The sequence below is a fragment of the Alligator mississippiensis genome, chromosome 5 (assembly GCF_030867095.1).
Source record: "Alligator mississippiensis isolate rAllMis1 chromosome 5, rAllMis1, whole genome shotgun sequence".
NCBI classification, from domain to species: Eukaryota; Metazoa; Chordata; order Crocodylia; family Alligatoridae; genus Alligator; species Alligator mississippiensis.
In genome coordinates, this window is record NC_081828.1 from 150,250,612 (window position 1) to 150,267,797 (window position 17,186).

Below are 17,186 nucleotides of genomic sequence, written 5' to 3' on the forward strand. Positions count from 1 at the left end.
GGAGTAATTCAGAGGCTTTATTCTTTGGTGCAGGCGGAGCGGGGGGGGAGGGCAAAGAACTGAATCTAAACATTCTTTTGGTCTGGTAAGATCCCGAGTATGGATTCTGGTGCTAGTTTTGGAATATTTCCCCTTTTGAGTACAATCAAGGTTCCATATCTCCCCAGAAGCTGGGTCGATCACCTATCTCCCCATATCTCTACCAGTGCCGAATAGAGGGGTTCCATATTTCAAAAAGAGGACTTCACAGGATGCTGCATCAACATCATAGAATCATAGAAAACTAGGGTTGGAAGGGACCTCAGGAGGTCATCTAGTCCAACCTCCTGCTCAAAGCGGGATTAGGCCCTACTAGATCATCCCAGCCAAGGCTTTGTCTACCTGTGTCTTAAAAGCCTCCAAAGCTGGAGCTTCCACAACCTCTCTGGGTAGCCTGTTCTAGTGTTTTACGACCCTCCTAATAAAAAAGTTTTTCCTAATATCTATCCTAAATTTCCTTTGCTGCAACTTGAGACCATTGCTCCTTGTTCTGTTATCTGCCACCAGCGAGAACAGTCTAGCTCCATTGTCTTTGAAACCACCCTTCAGGTAATTGAAGGCTGCTATTAAATCCCCTTTCAGCCTTCTTTTCTCCAAACGAAATAAGTCCAGTTCCTTCAGCCTCTCCTCAGAAGTCCCTAACCATTGTTGTTGCTCTCCGCTGGACTCTCTTCAATTTGTCCACATCCTTTCTGTAGTGGGAGGCCCAAAACTAGACACTGTATTCTACATGTGGTCTCACCAGTGCCGAATAGAGGGGAATAATCACTTCTCTCAATCTGCTGGCAATACGCCTACTAATGCAGCCCTGTATACCATTAGCCTTCATTGCAACAAGGGCACACTGTTGGGTTGTATTCAGCTTATTGTCCACTGTGATCTCCAGGTCCTTTTCTGCAGAGCTCTGCTTAACCAGTCAGTCCCCAGCCTGTATTGGTACAATGAAGGCTGATGCAATGTCATATTTAAAACATGAGATACATGGTTTAGTTTGATATTGCTATTTAGGTAATTATGCTGATCTGTCTCCATTACTTAATTAGGATTATAGTATTGATTAGTGAAATATTGATTACATTAATACTGTGCTAAAAATGTAAGATACAGCAGGGAAGCCCTGCTCATTACCACTGCGGCTAGGGACAGACAGTCAAAAAGAACGAGGCTCAATTGATTCAAACTTTGCAGATTTCTGTAAACTGCTTAGATTGAATTGATAAGAAAGTGAACTGATGTTTACTTTTCAAAATTGAAAGGCAGCCAGACCCCTGCAGTGGCCCATACCAGGAGCCAGGGATGCTGGAACTCACCTCCCAGCCTGCCGGCCAGTGCACAAGACTGGGACATGTGTGATTTCCCCAGCCACTCTCCCACTTTAACCTCTGGTCAGCTAAGGAGGGGGAGTCAGGGGAACACCCCTACCAGACCTCGCTGGGGAAGGGGAAGGAGGGAAGCCCCCAGTGGGTGTTTCTCTATCTCTCCCTGTGCCTGGAGCTGGTCCCCCTAGCCATGACCCTTGGGCTGGCTGAAGAGGGGTTGTGGAGGGAAACCCCCCTCCACCTGGCACTGGACCCCCAGCTGGGGTCTCCCCAGTGTTGGGGAAGGGGGGAGGAGGAAACCCCCAGCAGGGAGGTTCTCCTTCCCCCCCACACTTGGAACCAGAAGCTGGGTTGATCACCTAGCCATGTCCCCCCTTGGCCAGTAGGCCAACTGAGGAGAGAGTGGGGGCTGGGCTGTGCCAGGTGCAGGGTTGGGGGATCCCTGTGCCAGGGCTGGGGGAGCCAGCTGAGCTGTGCCAGATGCAGGGGTAGGGGAGCCCTCAGTGGGGGCCATTTTCCCCCCACACTTCCTCAACCTGCCTGCCAGCAAAGCGGAGGGCATGGCTGGGTGATGGGCTCAGCCCCCAGCTGCAGTGAAGCCAACAGTGGGGGCTTTATTCCCCTGCCCAAGTCAGGAACCAACCCAATCACCCAGTCATGCCCCCTGCTCCACTGGCAGGACAGCTGAGGAGGGAGTGGGGGAGAAAGCAACCTCCCTCCCTGACTTTGGACTTCTAGCCAGGCTGTGCCTGGCACAGAGGTTGGGAAGCCCTCAGTGGTGGCCATTATTCAACCCACTCCCTCCTCAGCCTGCCTGTTGGCCAAGTGGGGAAATGGCCAGGTGATAGCACTCCCGGCTTGGGGAGGGGAGTAAAGCCCCCACCATAGACAGCTGGGAGCCAGGCCGATCACCAGCCCATGCCCCCCGCTTGGCTGGCAGGCAGACTCAGGAGGGAGTGGGGGGAAAAACAGCCCCCACTGAGGGCTCTCCTACCTCTTGTGCTGGGCACAGCTCAGTTGGGGGTCCAAAGCCAGGCTGGGGGGCTCTGTTCTCCCCCCTACTCCCTCCTCAGCCAGCCTGCCAGCTAAGCAGGGAGCATGGTCAGGTGACCAGCCTAGCTCCCAGCTGTGGGGAAGCCCACAGTGGGCACTTTACTCTCCTGCCTGAGCCAGGAACCAGCCGGATCACCTGGCCATGCCCCCTGCTTGAGGCAGGCTGGCTCAGGAGGGAGTGGGGGAGAAACAACCCACCCCAACCCTAGCTTTGGAGCCTTGGCCAGGCTGTGCCCAGCACAGGGGGTGGGAAGGCCATAATGGGGGCCATTTTCCTCCCACTCCTTCCTCAGCTGGCCCACTGGCCAGGGACGGAGCATGGCCAGGTGATCACCTTGGCTCCCAGCTCAGGTGGGACTGCGGGCTTCCCTGCATCCGGGAGCTGAACTTATCACCCAGCGACATTTTGCCCCCCAGACAGCAGGCCAGCTGAGAATGGAGTGGGGAGGAAAAATGGCAGCCTCCCCGCCACTCCCTCTCCGACTCCCATTCCAGACACCTGCTGCTAGAGTGGCAGAGTAAGCACAGGCCATGGCACCACCGCTTTGTTGGAGCTGGCTCAGGGGTCAGAGCATCACCTGCCCGGTGCCTCCTAGGCAGAGCTGCAGCCTGGGGCCTCATCCCCACCCAGGAGCCCCTATCCCGAGCTCCCTGTCGGCATCGCACAAGTCCTCCCCACATCTTCTATGCTTGTCCTGCCCACTGTAAGACCTGCATGGCTGGAGCAGTGTTCACTGCCCATTGGCCCTGCCTGGTGAAGCCCCAGCAGCTCCCAGCCCACTCTGCCAGCCAGGCTGCGGCACAAGATGGCAGTGCTACTGATACAGGAGGAGGGAGGAGGCTTGCATGGCCGGCTGCTGCCTTGCTGCCCCGGACTGTCCTGCAGCACACTGGGGGACAGCAGTCTGCTGCCCTGGCCGCAAAGTTCTCTGGGGATGGCCAGCTTGGTGGGGAGTGCATCAGGGGCCTCTGCTGCCTGAGTGCCAGCCCTCCCATAGGCTCCAGGCCAACCCAAGGAAGCCCCACTTGGGGCGGGGGGGGGGGGGAAATGGAGCTCACAGTAGGGTAGGGGCTTTATTCCTTTCACCCCAGCTGGGAGCTGGCATAATTCTCTAGCCATGCCCCATCCCCAGCCTGGGGGCCAGCTGAGGTGGGGGGAGGGGAAATGACCACCCTGTGCCAAGCAGAGCGGGGAAGCCAGCAGTAGGGGCTTTACTTCCCTGCCCCAGCTGGAAGCTGGGTCAATTCCCTGGCCGAGAAGGGGGTGAGGTGGGTAAATCCACCCTGCTCCTGGCTGCAGAGCATGCCAGGATGCTGGAGGACTCTGATTTAACTTAAACCAGGAAAGGGTCTGGGACAGAAGTTCCATACGCCGGTTTGACCAAAATCACTTAAGTCTGATACTGAATTCAACAAGGTTTATCTTAAACCAGTTTTGGCTATTTTAAAACTGGTTTATGCGCACTGAACTTCTGTTATAGGTTTAAATCAGTTTCTGATTCATAGATGTTAGGGTCGGAAGGGACCTCAATAGATCATCGAGTTCGACCCCTAGCATAGGCAGGAAAGAGTGCTGGGTCTAGATGACCCCAGCTAGATGCCTATCTAACCTCCTCTTGAAGACCCCCAAGGTAGGGGAGAGCACCACCTCCCTTGGGAGCCCGTTCCAGACCTTGGCCACTCTAACTGTGAAGAAGTTCTTCCTAATGTCCAGTCTAAATCTGCTCTCTGCTAGCTTGTGGCCATGATTTCTTGTAAAGCCCGGGGGCGCCTTGGTGAATAAAACCTCACCAATTCCCTTCTGTGCCCCCGTGATGAACTTATAGGCAGCCACAAGGTCGCCTCTCAACCTTCTCTTGCGGAGGCTGAATAGGTCCAGGTTCTCTAGTCTCTCCTTGTAGGGCTTGGTCTGCAAGCCCTTAACCATATGAGTGGCCCTTCTCTGGACCCTCTCCAGGTTATCCACATCCCTCTTGAAGTGCGGCGCCCAGAATTGCACGCAGTACTCCAACTGCGGTCTGACCAGTGCCCGATAGAGGGGGAGTATCACCTCCTTGGATCTGTTCGTCATGCATCTGCTGATGCACGATAAAGTGCCATTGGCTTTTCTGATGGCTTCGTCACACTGCCGACTAATGTTCATCTTGGAGTCAACTAGGACTCTAAGGTCCCTTTCCACTTCCACTGGTCATAAAAAGAGACTAGATTAGTCAGGCACAATCTGCCTGCTACGAACCCATGCTGGTTTCCCCTCAGCATAATTTGTCCTGCTGCGCTCTCGCAAATGTGAGCCTTGATAATTTTTTCAACGATTTTGCCGAGGATGGAGGTGAGACTGACTAGCCTATAGTTGCCCGGGTCCTCCTTCCTCCCCTTTTTTGAAAATGGGGACCACATTGGCCCTTTTCCAATCCTCCGGGACTTGGCCCGTGTGCCACGAGCGTTCAAATATTCTCGCCAGTGGCTCTGCAATGATGTCGGCCAGTGCCTTCAGCACCCTCGGATGGAGCTCATCTGGGCCTGCCGACTTAAAGGCATCCAGTTCTTCCAAGTGACTCTGCACCATCTCAGGGTCTACGCATGGTAGTCTGGCGCCTTGCTGCTGCCTCTCTACAACCCCAGTGAGAGACTTGTCGTGCCCCTCGCTTAGGAACACTGAGGCAAAGAACTCGTTGAGGAGTTCAGCCTTGTCCCCCCTGTCCATCACCAATTGTTTCTGCCCATTTAGCAGGGGTCCTATTCCTCCCTGGGCCTTCCTTTTACTCCCTATATATCTAAAAACCAATTTCTTGTTGTCCTTTACTTGGGATGCCATCCTCAGCTCCACGGTAGCTTTGGCCCGTCTAACTGCCTCCCTACAAGCACGAGCAGAGGAGGTATATTCATCTTTGGTGATTTCTCCCTGTTTCCACTTTTTATGCGCTCCCCTTTTGGCCCTTAAGCTGCCCTGGATTTCTCTGGTCAGCCAAGGAAGCCTTCTGGCCCCTTTCCCTCTTTTTCCTCGCATCTGGATCGTCACGCTTTGTGCCTGAAGGATCATTTCCTTAAGGCACAGCCACCCTTCTTGGGCTCCCATCACTTCAAAACTCCTACTCTGCAGTGCGTCCTTGACTAATCGTCTGAGTTCATTGAAATCAGCTTTCCTAAAGTCTAGCACTTTCACCCTACTAGTTACCTTACCCACTCAACGTTTTATAAAGAATTCTATTATTAGGTGATCACTGTCCCCCAGATGGCTACCGATCTGTAGGTCCCCTACCATGTCATCCCCCGTTGCCAATACCAGATCCAGTATGGCATTTCCCCTAGTGGGACCGTGTACCTCCTGTGTCAGGTGGAGGTCCTGTACACAGGTTAGAAACCTGCGTGAGCGGTGGGACTTTGCTGTCTGCGTCTCCCAGCAGATGTCTGGGTAGTTTAGGTCCCCCTGGACTACTGCCTCTTTAGCGTTTATGGTCTCCGAGAGCTGCCTCAGGAGCCCCGAATCTAGTTCTTCCTCTTGGTGTGGGGGGTCTGTAGCAGACCCCTGCCACCAAATCCCTTTCTCCTTGCCCCCCATGTAGCCTAACCCACAATCCTTCTACTTCCTCATCCTTCGATTCCGTCTTGATGAGGGTCGATGTATATTGCTCATTGACATACAGCGCAACCCCTCCCCCTTTTTTCCCCACCCTGTCCTTTCTGTACAATCTGTAACCCTCAATATGTACCACCCAGTCGTGGGATGAATCCCACCAGGTTTCCGTTAGCCCTACTAAGTCATAGGTGTTTTGTGCAAGCAGGAGCGCTAGTTCATCCTGCTTGTTCCCCATGCTCCTAGCATTAGTATATAGGCACTTGAGCCCTGCGACTGGTGCCTTTGCTGCCCCCCCCGCTCCGAATCCCAAGGGGCCCCTTATTTCTTACCTTCTCATTGCTTACCTGTGCTGTGGTGCTGGCCATCCCATGGCTTGAAGATTCCCAATGTTCTCCTTCTTCAGGCTGGGCTGTCCTTGTGGGTGCCACAGGGTTTGGTGGTCCACATCTTCCCCTCCCCACGACGAGCCTAGTTTAAAGCCCGCCGGAGGAGATCCACCAACCTAGAAGAAAACACACGCTTACCTTTGGGGGACAGGTGAAGCCCATCCCAACTGAGGATGTCCCTCGTCGTAATGTGTGGGTCATTGTCCAGGAAGCTGAAGCCTGCCTCGAGACACCACTGCTGAAGCCGCCAGTTGGTCTCTCTGATGCAGTTCTCATGCCGTCTTCCGCGTCGGTTCACTGGTAGGATGGAAGAGAATACCACCTGCACACCGAACTCCCTCAGCACGCCACCCAGAGCACTGTAGTCCACCATCAGGTGATCGGGGGTTCTCCTGGCCGCATCATTAGTACCCACATGGACTAGGACCATGGGGTAGTAATCGGTGGGCTTGATCCTGGCCTGGATTACTTCTGTCACATCCCGAATCTTTGCTCCGGGCAGGCAGTATACCTCTCGTGTTGAGGGGTCCTGGCGACAGATGGGCCCTTCCGTACCTCTCAGGATGGAGTCGCCTGTGACGAGCACTCGTCGCCTCCTCCTCTGGGTCCTCTTGGATCTCTTGACTTGTTCAGAGCGTGGAGAATGTGGTGTTGCTTCCTGCCCAAGGGTTTCCTCCTCTCCTTCCATTTCCTGCAGGGTCGCCAGGGCCTCGTACCTGTTCTCCAGTCGAACTGGAGGAACTGGTACCTGTTTGCTGCGAGCAGCTCCGGTCCTGGATGTGACCGTCTGCCACTCTGCTGTGGAGGGCATTCCTCGGGCTGCTTCTTCCTTAGGTGCCTGGTCCTGCAGGGAAAAGAAATAGCCATCAATTTCATCCTCCGCCTCCCTGATCCCCCTCAGCCTGCTAACCTCCTCCCGGAGCTCCCTCACCTGCGCCTCCAGAGCCCTAAGACGGGCTCCTGCTGGACAGGTGTGGGGGCCCCCAATCTCTGCCCCCCCCGACCCTGCTGGGGATCCCCTGCAGGCCAGGAGGTAGGGGGACATCAGCTCCCCCATGGGCTCGGTCTGGGTGGAAGCCTCAGACCAGCCCTGGGTAGGCTTGGCCCCCTGGGCAGAGGCCCTAGCAGCACTCCTCGTCAACACCATTGTATAAGCTGCTGTTTGTAGACCTGTGTGGTGTCTACTCCCTACCCGTACCGGAGTCTCTCTCCTGGCCCTTTCTGCCCGCCCGCCGGCGCGAACGCCTGCGCAAACGCCGGCGCGCTCTTACAGAGTGCGCCTGTTTGCGCGCTCTGTTCGCGCTGCGCGTTTCAGAAGCACGGCTCCCTACTGGCTCAGCTATATGGGACCCAGGGGGCTTCCCCTCCGGATCCGGCTCAGCTGTGCCGGGTCCCTCCGCCCCATTACTTAAGCCAGTTTATATGTAACTTCTGTCCCTAGCCTGTATGGACAAAAGTCTGCTGAATGAATGGGACAAGATAATCATAATGAGCTATGTTTTTAGAAGTCATTGTTGACTGTTTATGTCAGCTCTGTGAAGAGACAGAGAGTCTAAGGCGGGGTGGGCAAAATGGTGGATCCAGCTGGTAGCTGGACTCCATTTCTCTGCAGCCCCTGCCCTCATTGCTGAGGCCAGTTTTCATGAAGAACCCAGCAGCTGTGGCACCGTGACATCGCAGGGGCAGGGTTTCCATGAAGACTGGCCCCAGCAGTGCTGGCAGGGCATGTGGCTGGGTGGGGAGCTGTTCAGCAGCTAGGGCTGGAATCTTGCAATGGTAACAGCATTGTCTGAAGTTGGGGCAGAGCTGTGATCCACTTGGGGCGTGCAGGTAGTGGATCATGGTGCTGCCCTGGCTTCTACCACACTGTGCCCATCGAAAGATCCCAGGTCCAGAACAGCTCCCAGCCCAGCCATGTGCCCTGCCAGCACTGTTGGGGCCAGTCTCCATGGAAAAGCCACCCCACTTCTGGGGTCTCCATGGAACGTGGCTGCAGTGATGCAGGCAGGGGCTGCGGGGAAATGGAGTCCACTGCAGTCCTGATCTGGTCCACGGGACAAACTTTGCCCATCCCTGTCCTAAGGCCAGGCAGAGACATTACACTTTTAATGGTATTAGTGATTGGAAACAAGTCTATACCCATAACAGAACAGAAGTTCGGCACGCATAGACTGGATTAAAAATGGCGGAACCCAGGCTAAGATTCCCCACCCCTCCACCCAAAGGGCAAATGTATGTTCTGTTCACTGCCGATTTAAACTACACTGCTTAAAAAAAAAATGGCGTAACTTGGATCGACTGGATCAACTTGGGGTTTTTGAATCTCTTTATCTAGCCCAAGAGCCAATCCTAGGACCAGTTTTGACTACACAGAAGCCTCCACCAAAGAAACCCTGGAATCCTAGAGATTAGTCCTCTTTTCTGCTTACTAGCACATACCTGGCTGTGTCATATAACCAATCTGCAAGACATTACACAAGAATGTTCAGCTTACTTTTTTAAAATCAACTGCATTCCATAAGAAGCACCCAACTAAATGCAGCACCATAAAAATTCTTCTATGTCACTTCAGAGCATGTTATTTCAGGAAAGGACAGCTTACCTAAAGATAAGGGCTAATAATTAAGATTATTTATGTAAGGGGAGCAGAGGGGCTTGACTCGCCGTAACAATAAGTAGACCTTATCCTGCAAGTAGACCTGATCCTGCAGTTGTCACTCAGGCAAGCTCCCATTGCTTTATTAGAAATTCTCAGTAGCATAACAACGGGTAGGCAACTGGGACTAAAGTCCTGGGTGCTGTCTAAATGCCAGAATGGAGTGGGGTGAAGGGGGGCTGTTCCCAGCTCCTCCCCTTCTCTCCTTCCCCTCTGCTCCCCTCATATCCTGCAACTGTCCTACAGTGGCTCCGGCTCCAGCAACAACGCATGATGGAGGAGCCAGCAGCCAGTGGTTTACCACTGCTGGGGGAGAAGTTACTTTTTGCCACTAAAAACCAGTGGGTTTTTTTGGCTGCTCCATATATACCACTTAGTTTTTTTGCCACCAGTATCTCCCCCCACAGCAGCCAACTTCCAGAGGCTGCTCATGTGCCACCACTGTTGCTCTGCCCTCCCCATGGCCAGAGCCAAAGCTGAGCTGAAAGCAAAGAGGGTATAGGGGGCACACAGTACTGCCTAGTTATAACTGTGACTATATACAGATCAGTGCTATGTATTCAGTAACAGTTACAGTCATTAGAGGAACACAGATTATAGCACCATCAGGGAAGATTCAGAACAATTAATTTTTCTTTTTTTTTTAATTTTATTTTTAGTGAAACACATCATGTTTCATAGCAGAAGTTGTGATAGGTCCCTGGCACACATTTATTTAATGGCTCCCATGGGATCTGATTCCTGATCCCAAACAATTGTACCTCCTACATCACAGGAGGCATGATTTTAGTATCAGGGATCAGATCCAAATCACACCTTGTCTACTTGTTGGTGCAGGAGAAGCCTAGGATCATGATCCCAGGATCCTCCTGCACTGGCAATTTAAAAACCAGGTGCCCTTGGTCCCCCAGGTCACAAGGCTATTCTCGTGCTGGGTTCAAAAATCAAGTGACTGTCAACCCCTGAATAGGACAGCTAGAGCCAGAGGGCTCCCTCCCCCCGCCAAACCCCAGGCTTGGCAGCTCCAACAGGGTTTCAGGCATGGGTGACCATAGCCTCTTAGAGGAGGGGAGCTAAAGGGCTTTTCCTGCCCAAGTTTAAACCTTAGGCCCACGGTTTAAAGTCCCCGACAGGCAAAATCCTTTGGCCCCCATGGCTGGGAGCCTCATTCCCTATGCCAGGCAGCCCTACCAGGACCCCAGGCTAGGCTCCAGGCCAGCTCCACCTGTTGGAGACCAAGAATCAGATGACTAACAGCCAACCACCCCCAACAGACCCAGTATGTGGACATAAGTAGATCATACAAACAAACCATAAAAATGTTCAACATTAATAAGGCTTGCCACTTTACCCAGAGAGGTGTGGAATCTCCACCCTTGGAGGTTTTTAAGACTAGGCTAGACAAAGCCTTGGCTGGGATGATATAATTAGGGATGATCCTGCTTTGAGCAGGGGGTTGGACTAGATGACCTCCTGAGGTTCCTTCCAACCCTAACTTTCTATGATTCTATGGCACATTAAATTAGGTATACATGCAGCACCTTTGTCATTTATGGCATGATTACCATGTTAATGTAATGTAACATATGCCAGGGGTCATAGACTCTTTTGGACCAGTTTTTTTCCCCTCTACTGTAGATTATGTTATATTCTTTTACTGCCTGTTTCTCTATCAAGCAATGTAAACCATCCTCTCTTTATTCTCTTTCTCTCAGCATGGTGTTTCAAACAAAGGATTGTAAAAGAAATTCCCTTATAAAAGAAAGATATGTAAAGGTGCTTCCACTATTTGTCTGACATGCTACCTTAAAACAGAACTTAAATAGTACATAGACCTTTTGAGGCGAAGGAGTTATTTGTCCTTGATAAATAGGTCCCTCCTAATGATGACACATACAATTAAATAGGACACCACCATTCTGAGCCGTTCATTTCTAAATCAAGTTCATGGGGGTTAATACCTCCCCCTCAGGTAGGGTTTCTGATGCCACTGTCCAGTATTGGCTGAGAGCTTTGAATTTGAGCTGCTTAGCTCACACAGTGCTTGTAGTCAACATAATAAAAGGTGATATAAAGGATACTTAAATATCATACCTAAATGGCAAACACAAACTGCTGTGACCAACCTCCAGCCCTTAGGCTCCTGATGCCACTTATCTCTTTTTACAGTGGCTCCTCCAAACAGGCTGGCTGCGGGGAAGGTTAGCTATCAACTGGCTAGATCTGAAAATAAAAACCTCCACGTTTTCCTAATCTCCAGACAACCGGCTGTCTGAATGAAATAGAAACAAATAAGGGACTGCAATGGTGCTTAGGCTGCAAAAATCAGCCACAGGGTCAACAACATGGAAGAAAGACTAGGAAAATAGGATGAAAGCTGGTATTTTAAGCCAACAGGCTCTCTCAGAGCTGAGCACAAAAGATAGCCAGCAACCTGAGGGCCCAAACTGATAACATGCCAAGCTTCCACAATTCCCATTGACTTCAGTACACTCAGCACCCTGTAAAATCAGGCCTTGGATTGTTTTTATTATTATCTGGCAAATGCCTCTAAAATCACCTTCAAACCTATAATCTTCTATTGCATTGCTGACTATTCGGATACCTACGGTTATACAGGACTGTTCATCCTATATTTTTCTAGTCACCATATTTCAGTGGATTTTATTTAGTGATAAGGAAAAAAACCTGAATCAGAGGCATGTATTTGAAACATTTTCATCTCTAAAGTTTCAATGTCATTTGCAGGCAGTATTTAATGAACAAAGTCTTATCTGCTCGAAACAGCAAATTCAGCAGAATTTCTCTAGGACTATAAGTGCGTGCAGATTAGGAGATATGAAATTGTTTAATTAACACAGGTTCAATGTTACCTTGGAACAGATTAATCTGCCTGGCTAAAATATTTTTTTTTTAAATCAACTGTGGTCCATTTGCAAGCGCACGCTTGTTCCAAACACTTCAGAGATTCTCACATGAATCCTGTTCAGTGGCACACATCCCTAACCACAGTCATTATCACATATCGGGTCACTAGACATCTAGACTAAATATAACACAAGAAATGATAAATCATAGCTTACCCCTAGTGTTTTTAACACAACTTGCCCCACTTACAAATATATAAAGAGAGTTCTTAAGTCCTGGACCCACAAAACATAGCCCTACACTGGTATAACCAACTAGAAGCCAATGTTTCTACCCCCGGGGAAACAACAAACAAACTATAAAACACCCCCATGTAAACTGGTATAGGTGTTATGTGTCCACAGTTATTCTAAGCTAGCCATTTGCTCAACGCAAACCTACCCCATAGGCATATACTCATGAGGTACTTTTGTAACTCAAGAGGTACTCCAAGAGGTACCCCCTCTCCAATTGATGGGATCAAAGCAGGTGCACAAGTGCTGTGGGAGGTGTAGAGACTCTCCTCCCGCTATAGAGCAGAGCCAGACCACCAATGGGGACTTAACCATATACCTTTTAATGAAAGAACAGTACCAAGAACATAACCAGTATAAACCAGGGGGTATAGGGAACACTACAACGCCCTGAGGGGGCAGGAATCAACAAAGGCTAGACACTTACAATCATAGACACATTCATCCAGTTGACAAAAGACAGGGTTAACCAAAATATAAAACACAAACAGCAGAACAAACAATACTGGATGGTGAAATATAAAAGGTGCAAAATACAAAATAACAAGGAATATAGGGCCTAGGTACCTGGAGGGGGAGAAAGACAGAAAACAGAATGGCCCCTTTCTACTGCAACAAGAATTTCTCCCTGTTACTTCACTCACCCCAGCTGGACCTTGAACTCAGATCTCTCACAAGGTAGGCAGAAACACTACCACACAGTCACCAGTGCTGGTAATATACTCTGCTGCTAGGGGTGTTGACCTTCCAGGAGCCCTGGCCTCACGTGGCACTGCTTGGCCACTTGCTGGAGAAGCTGGAAGCAGAGCTGGGAACCTCTCAGGTCACTGCTCAGATCCTTGCTGGATCTGGGGAACCTCTCCTGCCACCTGCAGCCTCTCATAGGGGATCCTGGAGCCCAGCGGAGAGCCTCTCCTGCTGGCCGCACACCACGCTGCTGAGCGTCCAACTGCTGCCTGAAGGTCCCACTCCTTCAGGCTCTTCTGGGGCAACTGCTCCTGCCCCGCTGGCCCAGCTCTTTGTAATTCCTTGCTTGTGGTCCCTCACCGGTCTCTGCTGAGTCAGCTGTGCTGCCCTTTTTATCCCCCTCCAGGTGACCCAAGGGGCCAATCAGGGGACATGAAGGGTGAGTCTCTGGGGCCTGATTGGTGAGGAAAGGGAATCCCAAGTCCTCCAATCATCTTTTACCCTTTCAAAACCCCTGGGCTAAGTCGCTACCAGCTAGCCCGTCACACTCTAATACCATGTTCTGTGTCTCAGCTACCCCAGGATACCTGGTCACCAGTCTACTCCAGATTCTGCTGTATTATATATCAGTGTATAATGTATATCCTTTAATCCACAGAGTGCAAGATGAGGCTCATAGGAACACCTTACAGAAATTCTGCCACCAAAATGAAGTATTGATTTAGACTGATGTCTTTGTTTCTAAGGGAGCTGTCCCCTCAAACATTATGTTATATCAGCCCTGGAAGTTAGCTCTGCAGCTTATACAGGTAATAATGAAAAACAATTATGTTACATTTATAATAGGCTCAACTGCATTAAAATAGCAGTTATTTTGCTGTTAATGACAGAGGAGTTTTTCCCATCTGAGCAGGTATGGGGAGTATCTTTTGAGGGGCCAATGAAGAGATTCAGTACTAGGCCCCTGGTCTTTACTAGACAACCATAGAAACAGTGATGGCTGCTAGTCACTTTAAAAAATGCTAATGCAGTGGGAGCCAAACAATTCCAAAGTTTTCTCTGCTCTAACACTGGCCTTGCCCAGGCAAACCTAAATATGTGGATCCCTCCCTCCCACCTCCTTTCCCTGAGATCATATGCCCCCACCCATCTTATCCTTCAAAGGCTAAGTAGATGTGACCTCACTAAGACAAAGTGTAGGAAGGGTAAATGAAGAGTAGTTTGATTTTGAGGGAGAAACGTGAACTGATTCAGTGCAGAGAATACCCCAAGGAGACTCAGCGTCCAAAGTAAAGTCAACACACCCTAGAAGGGAATCTGACTAGAAGTGAGGCTGATTTAATATTTGTTTGCTTGATTTAATCTTTGTTCATCTGCTAGTAATATAGACTGGACAAAGCGAAAATAAAATCCCAGTAGGACAAGACAGAGTAAAACAGTCAAGAAAGTCAGGTCAGAGGCTGGGAGGAGCTCTCTCACTATCTCTTGCCTCTGATGTTGTTGATTTTCTTTATATCACCAGGGTCCTTCCATCTAAACCTGAATGCACCTTCCTGGGCTGTAAAGCATCAAATGCAATTATACTGTTTCTTTTTTAGCACAGAACTCCACCGAGATAATGTTAAGGGAGATGAATGAGGCCTGAACCTGAGAGATATTTCAGTGTCTGTGAGACATCAGAACAGGATTCGCTTATAACTCTGAAGGGAGGATTTGATCTCCTGAGGCAAAATTTGATGTACTGTCTTTGAAATACACCAGTTACATAAAATTGATGGTGAATGTCGTTGTATTCCACAAGACAAAAAAAACTATACTATGGTGTTGGGTATCACTGGTCCTGAAACAGCAATATATTAATGTATATAAACTGACAACAATAGCTCAGGGAAAGCTGGAGTCCGTACAGTCTGTGATAGAAAAGAAACAAATTACAGGAGCTCAGCTTACTAGCCACAGCTGGCCAGTTATAGTCTACATGGAGTCCTCTGAATACTTTTTGTTAGACTTGAGTCAGTATTAGCTCAAGACCATGAGCCACATGACAATAAAGGTCTCTTTATCAAACAATTTCTCTCCATAAACATTTCTTTCCAAGGTTACCAATTCTGCAAGTAGACAACTAAAGTTAAGCTTTCATGCTGAGTCTGACCCAGAAAGAACAAAGCACTGTCTCCTTTTTCTCGTGTTCATTTTCTGATTCTTTCATCTTGGGCTGTGATCTTGACAGATTTCACCAGTGTTAGCCAGGGTCAGTGGTCAGATACAAGACCTCGGGTAATGCCCCATTGTTGCAGAACCAGTGGTGGTGACACTTCTTCCCCCAAGTCTGAGGCACATAGTTTAAACCCACATTTGAATTTCAAAGCTTGGGAGTGTTGGGATAAAGGGTTTTGGGTTTTTTGCCTGCAGATTGATCATTATAACTCAACTGCTACTTCATCACGGTGTTTAGGGATACAGTGATGTGGAAGTACATCGTCATGAACACTTGAATCCATTACCATTTCCCTGGGACACTTGGAAGAGAAATATTTTCCTTCTCATTTGCTTTAAAGGAGTGTTTAGCATGGGTGATGGTGTTACAGGACACTGTACCATTTTGTAATCACTCAGAAAGGTGGCTGCATGCAGTGATTAGTGGGGTGATCCTACTCTGTGCAACGTATTTGTAACAATTGTAAGGTTCAGTTTATAAACTAATTTGGGATGCTTCTGGCTGCAAATTTCTTTACAAAGCTAAAATACTACTATTCTCTACAAAATCAGGTTATAATCATTAATTCCTTGTCCTTATTAATAGCTAAGTAGCTTGTCATTTTAAAACACCAATTAAGAATGGTTTTAAATCTTATGGTGTGCAGATAAGTGACACTAGTAGTTTTAATTCTAGCAAAATGTCCATGAAATAAGATGTGGTAGTAATTTCAGAGCAGTACCGGGAACTCTAGATTTAACAATTAATGAGACCTATCATGTGCAACTTATTTTTATAACACAGAAAAGATAATGAGGCTTTTTCTCCTTTTCGTGTGAAGCAGAAGTTCTTAGATTTTGTATTAAAAAATGACAACACAGTTACAGCCATGAAGGCTAATTATTTTGGGCATGTGCTGGGACTTGAATTGTTCAATTTGGTCCCTTATCAGAAAGGTGGTAATTGAAGCTTGGTTACTTTTAGAGATTGATGAACCAGTGTGGCTAAAATAAGAACTAGGTGTTAAAATTAACTAGACCCAAAAGTGAATCTTCATTTGAAGGAGAGTGGTTTTGTTTTACTTGTTATAAGGCTTGTTGAAATAATGAGGTCTAATGATAGGTGAGAGGAAACAAGAGTTTGAAAATGAATGTAAATATTTCCATTGTGATTTCTGAAAGAGTGGGTTACATTCTCTGACCCTCTCCTACCTGAGAGTCTTCCACTTTTATTACCATGTATTGTCACTCACCATATAAAACTTCAGTAGTTGTGGGACCTGAGAAGGGTTAAATTGGCTCTTAGTGGTGACACCTCTGCTCACAGTAGCATCCTGCCCTGCTCCACTTCACACCCCCAGAGCCTTGAGCTGCCCTACCTATGTCCTGATGCCCCAGGGCACAAACCCTAATGGATATAGCTCTGCTGCCCAGGGCACAAACTCTGCTGGTTATGGCTCTGTCACTGTGTGCATCTGTGCAGAAGAGCCTGATACTTCCATAGACTGAGTGATTAATATACAAGTTTATACCATGGAAGACAGGCTGTTGCTTCCCCTTCCCAAGAAAAAGGCCCATGCATAAAGTGAATGAATACTCATAGTAGGATACAGGCAATCTGAAGACTAACATGGAGAATTATTGGTAACACTGTTATTAATACCAGTATCGAACCATATGAAAATTGGGACTTTAAACTGGACCCTAAAAGAAAAATCCACAGTTTCTGAAAATACACTGAAAACACAAAATGAGGCAATCCCACCAAGCAGCTTTCTCCAGAAGTATTGTTTCAGGTATATGTTGAGTTGTGGAGAAGAGAGGGCCACAGGGAGAAGATGAAAAAAACCTTGCCTATATGCTAAACACATTACAGATCATTCCATTACACTGTGACACCACCCAGAACAAAATAAGGTGGCATACATGGCACTGTTTGAATGGAGTTTTGTATTAACACGCCACTCAGACCTCTGGATTTAGTATGTCAGGGAGGTACATTCATTAACACAGTGCAATTTGAAGATACCCATTTGTGAAGACAGTTAAAATACGTACCGGAACAACACCAGAGTTCTGAACACTTTGAAATCTTAATCTCAGTTTAATTCC

General features: G+C 48.8%; 2 long non-coding RNA genes across 2 annotated transcripts in view; one reads left to right on the plus strand and one right to left on the minus strand.

Moving 5' to 3' along the window:
* Nucleotides 1–17,186, plus strand: part of LOC132250905 (uncharacterized) — a 76,917-nt gene that overhangs the window by 45,061 nt on the left and 14,670 nt on the right. The gene's annotated exons all lie outside the window — the stretch shown is intronic.
* Nucleotides 5,210–17,186, minus strand: part of LOC106739562 (uncharacterized) — a 136,315-nt gene continuing 124,338 nt past the window's right edge. The window contains exons 7-8 of the long non-coding RNA XR_009462594.1: nucleotides 6,930–7,218; nucleotides 5,210–6,671 (exon numbers count right to left, since the gene is read on the minus strand). This is a non-coding gene — a long non-coding RNA (uncharacterized LOC106739562). The remainder of the gene's footprint in view (nucleotides 6,672–6,929; nucleotides 7,219–17,186) is intronic.